We start from the raw sequence: 8,252 nt of genomic DNA, 5'->3' as shown, positions 1-8,252 counted from the left end.
AAAGCCGGGATTCCATCTTAATAAGATAAACTGAAAATCACACAGGAAATTGAATTTTTCCTTTTATGAAAAAATCCTTTAGCATTTCTGAGTATATAACAATATCTCTGTAGTTTTATTTTTTATCTGTATACAGCATTTTGATATTTTGTAATATTATTAAAATAATATTTAGTAATCTGAATTGTTGTCTTTTCCTTTTTCAATAAGGGTGACTTTATGACAACATAGATCTGAGCCTAAATAATGAATGCACAGCGCTATGAATGTCTTTCAATAGAATAAATCTCCTTTCCTAAACAGATCTGTGAAACGGGTTATTATTATATAAGCAGGAACTAAATGTAATCAAAATAATAAAAGAAATGTAATAGCCATCAATACAATGATTTAGAATGACACGAAAGTTACAGGATCATCATATATGTTTCGCAATAAGATGTGGCCTTTTTTCTGTTTTTGTAGCAACAAGCTACCAAAATAAAATCAGAGGGAAAAAAAACAGGAACCAGAAACCCATCTAGTTAACATTAATTTAATTTGACAAAGAAAAGCAACAGCGAGGTGACGACTCTGTGCTTATTAAATTTTCACCTTAATTTACAAGAAGCCAGGGAGCTGTATATTTCCCCTTTAGGTAAGAAGGGAATTTTAATTCCTTTCCTTGTGAGCCAGGGAGATGACACAGCCCAAGCTGCCCTGAAGGAAAAGAGACCATCATTTAAAGTGGTTCAAATACAACACGCTGCAAACACAGAGATTACACAACATTAAAGAAAGGCACCCAGGAGGGTCAGAAGACAAGACTTCCAAGTAAAAAAGGGGAGATTACAGAAGGTGGCAGAGCTACAAAGTCAAATTGAATCTCCTCTGAGTGCCAATTAAGACAGATACTTGGTGCATGGGCAAAGATGCCTTTTTGTGAGAACTACAGGTGTTGAACTAAGATAATACTCCACAAGACGTATTAAAGAAGAAAGAAAAAAAAAGTCTTGACTTTCTAATACCATCACAGTTAAAGGAGCACACCAGACCATTTCAGACTCAAGATACTAACTGGAATAATGTTTTTTGTAAAGTAACTTTTAGACTAAGGATAAAAGGACATGATTTCTCACCTCATCTATAAATCTTTAAATCTGTTTCAGTTTGCGAAAGTAGCAGAAAAAAATACACATACAGAATATATTACCTTGCAATTAATTAAGAATTTTCATTGGATCCATTATTTACGATTATTTAAGATTAACCTGTGCTTGGTAAAGACGAATGAGACAAAACGTATGTAATCCCTCTACATACTTCAAGTTTTACAGTTTTTGTTAACATATATTGTACTTGTTTTATTTTCCCTGGTTCATAAACTGTAAGAGAAACTTACCTGTAGATACAAACTGTTGAGTTTGTTTATTTCTGCTAAAGTTAACTCTAACAGTAGTTTTTATACCATTCCTTTAAACACAGATAACAGTGAAATACAAATTATTCTGCTCCTGTGACAAGACTTAAACTGAAATGAAGATTTTTTCTCTTAATATTATTAAAGAAGGTCATTTGTGCAGCTACTAATACTCTATGTTCATGGTGAAGCTGTGAAAAGTGTAGAAGGGTCTTGAATGAATTATTATTTGTTCAGGAACTTTGCTTTGATTTACTAAGGGGTTAAAGTTTCATGAAGTTCCTCACGCATTTCAGAATAGGTTGGTTTCATTTATGCCTTGTTGTAATTCGACACGTCTAACATCAAGACAATGCAATTCTGATTCTTCTTTTAATTCCAGTAATACAAGGCTGTCATTGTGGTCAAATAAGCTGAATTAGATTAGACTTCAAAAGGATGTGCCTTTCTTTTTCTTCTTTTTTTCCCCCCAGCTATTAAAGCTTCGGAAAGAGCTCTCAAAGCCATAAGAATGATTAAAAAAACACTACCAGAGCCAACACCTCACCTTTCACATCCAAAATGACAAGATGAAAATTGGAATCATCTACTTTATACCCATCACAGGGTCGGCATTAAATGAAGAGCTGTTTTATGTTCATGTGTGTCTTTTAGGACTATTAACCTTCCAACCAGAAACATAGGGTGAGCATAAGAAGTGTGAATTTACCAACTTAATGAGTGGATTTTCGCTTTTTGACAACATGAAACATCACATCTCTTTGACATTTTCTCAAACTACTAATGAATGCGATCATTTTTGAATCTTTCATCAACAGCATGTAGAAAACAGGATTTTCCCTGTGGCCTATTGGTTTTGTGGCATGAAATAATGAGAAAAAATCTATTTACAAGAAAACCCCTATAAAACTGGTCCACTTGGAAAACTCTCTGTAACGAATTATAAGATTTGATATTCGGGAAAACACAGGGACTATATTTGAAAGAAACTTGCTAATGTATTTATCATTTCAAAAGTATATTAAGAAAAGGGTATTGAGCAAAGAAGGAATGTATAATGTGCTGTAAATGTTTAATGAATTATTTCCTGAAAACCATTTTTTATCGTATCAAATTGTGATCATCTGTTACAAAAAAAAGAAACACTATCACCGGCAACAGCAACAAAACACGCATTAAAAATACATGCTTTGTGGCACCACCAAGTTCCACACAATAAAGTGCTCTGATGCTTCAAAGCTCATTTCTTCTCTGGGCTGACAGTCAGAAAGATGAGCTTCACGCTGCCATGGGCAAGTATATTACCTGCATCAGAAAGTTCACTCATCCAACAATCAGCCTAATGCTATTCTGACTTCTTAATTCTTTCTCAGATAAGATGCAAGTCTGAGTTAATGTTAATTTAAATTGAAGTTGTTTTTTTTTATTAAATTCATGTTAAAGGGAGCAGTTAATGGGACTGCTTCACTTGCATTTCTTATTAGAACTGAAAGCTCCCTTCTTTGAAATCATCAACAGGCTGTCTTCACTGCCCAGAGTGTCAGTTTTATAGCTGTTAATTGAGTGAAATAATGGCAGGAGAGGAAGACAGGTTTTAGATTGTCTCACTGCGTGCTAGATTAGCCTAAAACAGAATAGGCTGGTCAACTGGTCTTCTGGTATGTAAAAAGCCCCCCCCCCAAAGTATTGTTCAGTAGCCAAGAATTTTAATAATAATTTGTGCAATTTCCAAGTGTGTGACAAACTTGATCATGAATCATTTGAGTTTTAAGGAGCGTAGAGACCCTTCCAACCATGATCAGAAAGCTTCTTATCCCTGTAAAGGGTTGCACAGGGCAGAGAAGGGAATTCATTTGCATCTTGAGTTACAGCATAATGAAGCAAAATGGCAAGAGCAAATAAATAAAAAGGGAATATCTATCAAACAGGAACCATTTCAAAACAGATGCTTTAGCACTTCTCCAGTCTGCATGTCTCTTGTAGAAATCCCGTGCACTTGTCATCTGATCATGGTTTTAAAATAAAAGGACTACATGCACTGAAGGCAATTTCATTGGCTGCATTCTGCAGGCTTCCAGCCATAGATGTGTGAGGTCGGCTCAGGTGAGCAGCACTTGCTGATATCACTTTTTTGCTTGTGAGCCACTCAGTCCAGAAGAAACTGCAGGACACTTGGAGCCTAAATGTGTTCTAGAGAGGACCAAATTACACAAGTTTTGGGAAAACCCTCAGTGGATTTAATATGCAACTTACAATCAGTACTAAACTATATAACTACATACTGTACTGTATATGGACTATAGATATGAAAATGTGGTACTGTACAACAGTAGAATTTGAAAAAAGATCTGAATTGCTTGATTAAACACACATTAATGCCATAAAAAACCACTTAACTGCGGCCTGTCACTATGTGACAGTTTTTTTAACATATACATTCCTAATTGGCCAATAAAAACACAACTGAGAATTTTACTAATTAAGATAAACTGTGCATGCAGTAAATCATGAACTATTTCGCAATAAGTGTTCCCTGGAATTTCTAAGCACTGGAGAGTTCAGTCATAATGCAGTAATAGATAGCCTTATAATGAATTGCAGTTTTGAGCCTTCCAAAGGAATATCACATTTACATGCAAAACTCATTTGATATTTTGAGAATTAAAATCCTTAAAAAGCTTAGGATTTGACTAATGCAAAAGACATCAAAATATGTAAACATAAAATGCATGACCGGTGCACAATCTTACTAATTGCAGTAATGGACAGCACATTGGTACAGTATGGTGGTTAGCATTTTGTTCCGGAGTTCAGTTCATCTCCTCTCTGCAGTTTTTATGTTCTCTTCATGTTTCTGAAGCTTTTCGGTGAGTACTTCAGTTTCATCCCATTTCCCAAAGACTAACTGGACAGTAACTGCCAAGTCCATGAGAAAATACTCCATTCTGTCAGGAGAGCTATGCTGTTGAAATATGTTGGAATATATATCAGATTATTATTATTATTATTGTTATTGTTATTATTATTACATAGTATTTTAATTAATAGTTTACCTACAAAATCTTAAAATGCACTCTGGATTGTGGAAAACATCTTGGTTTTGGTGCTGCACATTATGAGGCTTTCATTATGCTATGTACAGTATTTAGGGAGCTTAATGAAGTGAAGTGAGCTGTACAGGGTCTGTTACTGTGATGGTTGAATTGCAGCCAGTGTTTTTACATTTTACAGCTTACTATGCTTTAATATTTCCTTAAAGCAAAAATGCTTCAGTCCCCTGATGGAACCACAGGGGTAAGTGAGGGTACTTTAAAGTGCTCTTGATTGGTTTAACAATGTGGCTGGTCTGACAGAGTCTGTGCTGAAGCTGGTATTGTCGTTATGCTTTCCTCGTTGTTCTGGGTTAACAGTTCACATGGTATGAAAACGCAGTATCTCCAGGTGCCTTTGAAGCACCTGCAGTCTGTCAAGATGGAAATGAGTATATTTAGTCATTCCTGCACCTGTTTCTATTCCATAAGAATGTAAGGAAGGCTACAAATGAGTGGAGACCATTCGGCTTGTATTGCACATTTGTTATGTAATATCTCTATCTGTCCCTTAATTAAAGGATGGCACAATGTCAACTTTAACCACATGATTCCCAGTTTCTACAATCCTTTATGCTGTTAAGACAATAGGTTAAGCTGAAATAATGGTAACAATCTCAGTACACCGACATGCTTTGAGTATTTGTAGTTATGCATTTCTGGATAATTACAATCCCTTTTCCTCGGACATAATTTGGGAAAACAGTAACAATCATTAAGCCTTCAGTCTAGCTTTATTTTAAAATGGGAATTTCTTATCTTCTATCTCCTTAAATTGGGTGCTGTTCTTTACCTGGCCTTAACAAGACAGTTTCAAACTTTGCAATATTAAGTGTGAGAACTGCCTTCTTAGATTATTAACCTCCTAATTCCTCCACTGCCTGTGTTAGATAGACAAGGCACAGTATATTTTTTGAAAGAGTAAGTGCAGTGTTATCTGCAGGTAGTTATTCTTTAAGCATTCCAAGTGTTTCCAAAAGATTTCTGCTTTGATCTCCTTTGAAGTCGTCTGCTCAGAATTGCTTTGTTCAACCACCCGCGAAAAAAACTCCTGGCGTCATTTCATTCCCCTGTCAGTCTAGTTGTCACCTTTGATGGATACCAACCAAGTAATGTATTATGAAGTCAAGACATACAATCGAATGTCAACATCTATATTACAACTTGCTGTAACAGGGAAAAGATACTCTGCTTTAGGCATATATATGCATAGGTTCAATGAAAAAAAAATTCTCTCAACTGTGTGAAGTCTTCCTCTGGGATATTTAAAATTTTAACTACTGATCCAGCACTATTACTCCCAGTGAAATAATTAGGCTCATTGATCAAGTCCTTTTACTTATCAGATTCAATTAAATCAAACTACATTTACACAGGCTTCAAGGCTGATGTAAAATAAAAAAAAGACAAATGAAAGGTGAATAAATATTATAAAGTAATAAGCTTTATGTAGTGGCAAAAAGAAACGCTCACTTTCTTTTCTCTTTTTAAAGTTCTTAAAGTAAAAAAGTTCTCTCCTCTCTTACACATTTTGAATCCCTTAAAATATACAGCATTAGAAAAAATCTTGGACGTCCTGCATTGCTTTATCTTTTCACTCAGAGGTTTCTTTTACTCTGGGTTTTCTTCTTGATGAAGAGACGCCATTCGGTAGCCATGCAGTCGCGTAGAGAGGAGTAATGTTAATACTGAGGAGGGCGTCTGGACAGCATGTCAGGGAGATGGGCTGAGTGCATTGATACTTCATATGGCCGGTTCATGGATTGTTTACCTCGAGTCATTGTGATCAGCATTCTAAAGGTTTCTGGTCAGTATCATAAATTTAAACTTACTAAATAACAAACTTTGTTTTCTCTTCCCTTCTTTTGGCCTGAGCTGGGTATGAACTTAGACTTGTTGGTTTTTAATATATGTATATTCTGGAATTTAAGCCTATTTTACGTGTATGTGCTGTATTTCATTCATTACCGGTACCCCTAAGAAATCCAAAAGCCTTTGTTTGTTTGTAATTTCTTTTACAAAAGATTTTGTAACATTCCAGAGTTTTATGTTTAATCTTTTTTTTTAAAAAGCCAAGAATGCTAAATTGTGTAGGGAGTATGGCAATAGAGAGCAATGGTTCAACAAGTGCTTTCTGTCATTAGCTTATATAATGAATAATACCATTCCTGATAGATACAGTATTTGTCTTTCTCTTTGCAAGCAAGTGCCCTGGTATAAACGCTCATACTGCCTTAAAGAATTGGCACCATTATTATTTTTATTCTCACTGCGTTTTGCTGAAAAAATTACAGGATGGTAAGTAGGTAACACCGTGTTTTGGTGGACAGCAGTCCTACTCCGATATCTGCTTAAGCCACGATGAACAAAATCTAGAAGTACATAATGTCTGCTTAAATAATAATTAAAAGGAACCCAAGGATATTCTTACAATTCTTACAGTTTATCACATACCAAGGCTAGCAGCCTTGGCTTTACACCATATATGACATGGAATTGTACTGGAGCTGTTCTGGGTGGGTTTTCTGTTTGTGATTTTGTATAAAAAGCGTCCTTTTGTATCAATAAGTTGAGTCAGTGCTTCATCGGCTTTTGCTCCCATATGCATACGTCATAAAGGTAAGGTGTCTCCTTTGTTGGAAACAACACTACTCATTGCTCTTCAATTTGATTCTGTACCTAGGTGGGTCCTTCTGCATGGAGTCTGCATGTTCTTCCCAGTTTGCCGTGGGATTTCTTCCCAGTTTCCATCCAGACAAAGCTAACTGGTGTCTCTGAGACTATTGGTGAGACTGCGTGTGTTTTACTTTGTGCCCCATGCTTCCAAGACTTTAAGTGTCCACAGCCCTTAGCGGGAATATACAGCTATAATAGATATATGGATCAAAAATCATCGTGAAACACTACACAAGTCTAAAATGTGTTTGTGGACATCTAGGATTTTCCACTCATGAATTACACATTACAACCTGTTTCCAATAGCGTATGCTAATTAACCACCTATTGTAATTGATAGGTCTGAACTCTGGAAATGAGAAGGAATAATTCAAATGTACTGTAACTCAAATGAGGAATGTTAATGTATAGTAAATGGTATTATTTTCGTGACTGCAGAATGTGCGGTTGTTGAGCACATGTTCACATGACAGCAAAACCTCATCTGCTTGTTCATGAGTAGCCTACATGAGCACCTCTTAACTTAACCACAGTGGCTTCAAGGCAAAAAACAACATTACAAACAGCTGCACGCAGCACGTCTAGTAAAATTATAGCAATTTATTAAAAAAAACAGCATCCTTTAGCTCTGTCAGTGTCAACAGATTGAATCGTTTTTTATCCCTTTGCTTAAGGTAAAAAGAAAAATAAAGAAAAATAAAGCTATATTATAATGAGCATAGTTTATACACAGAACATTATATGAAAACACAATAAATCATGGAAAGCTACTTTCTGTTGGCTTAGAGTAAACTAAGCAGAATTAGACAGAGCGTGTGCCAAGCCTTTCCTTTTTGAACCACAGAAGGGTATAATTAGTACAGTAATTGTAACATTAGAAAGCAGAGTCAAATGAACTGAACAGGAATGTGACAACCAAGCGCTCAATGTATTTAGCAAGAGGCTCTGAAACAGTGACCTAAACAGAGATAACTACTGTGAAATTTGAATTACCTGGGTCAGCAGTTCCAGTTTGTCTCCGTGTTTTTTTTTTTTCCATTGGATCTGGAAATGTGGCAGAGATAAACAGGCTGGAACTCTGCTACGAT

This window comes from Atractosteus spatula, chromosome 22, assembly GCF_055471065.1.
Source record: "Atractosteus spatula isolate fAtrSpa1 chromosome 22, fAtrSpa1.hap1, whole genome shotgun sequence".
NCBI lineage: Eukaryota > Metazoa > Chordata > Actinopteri > Semionotiformes > Lepisosteidae > Atractosteus > Atractosteus spatula.
This window is presented reverse-complemented; position numbering follows the sequence as displayed.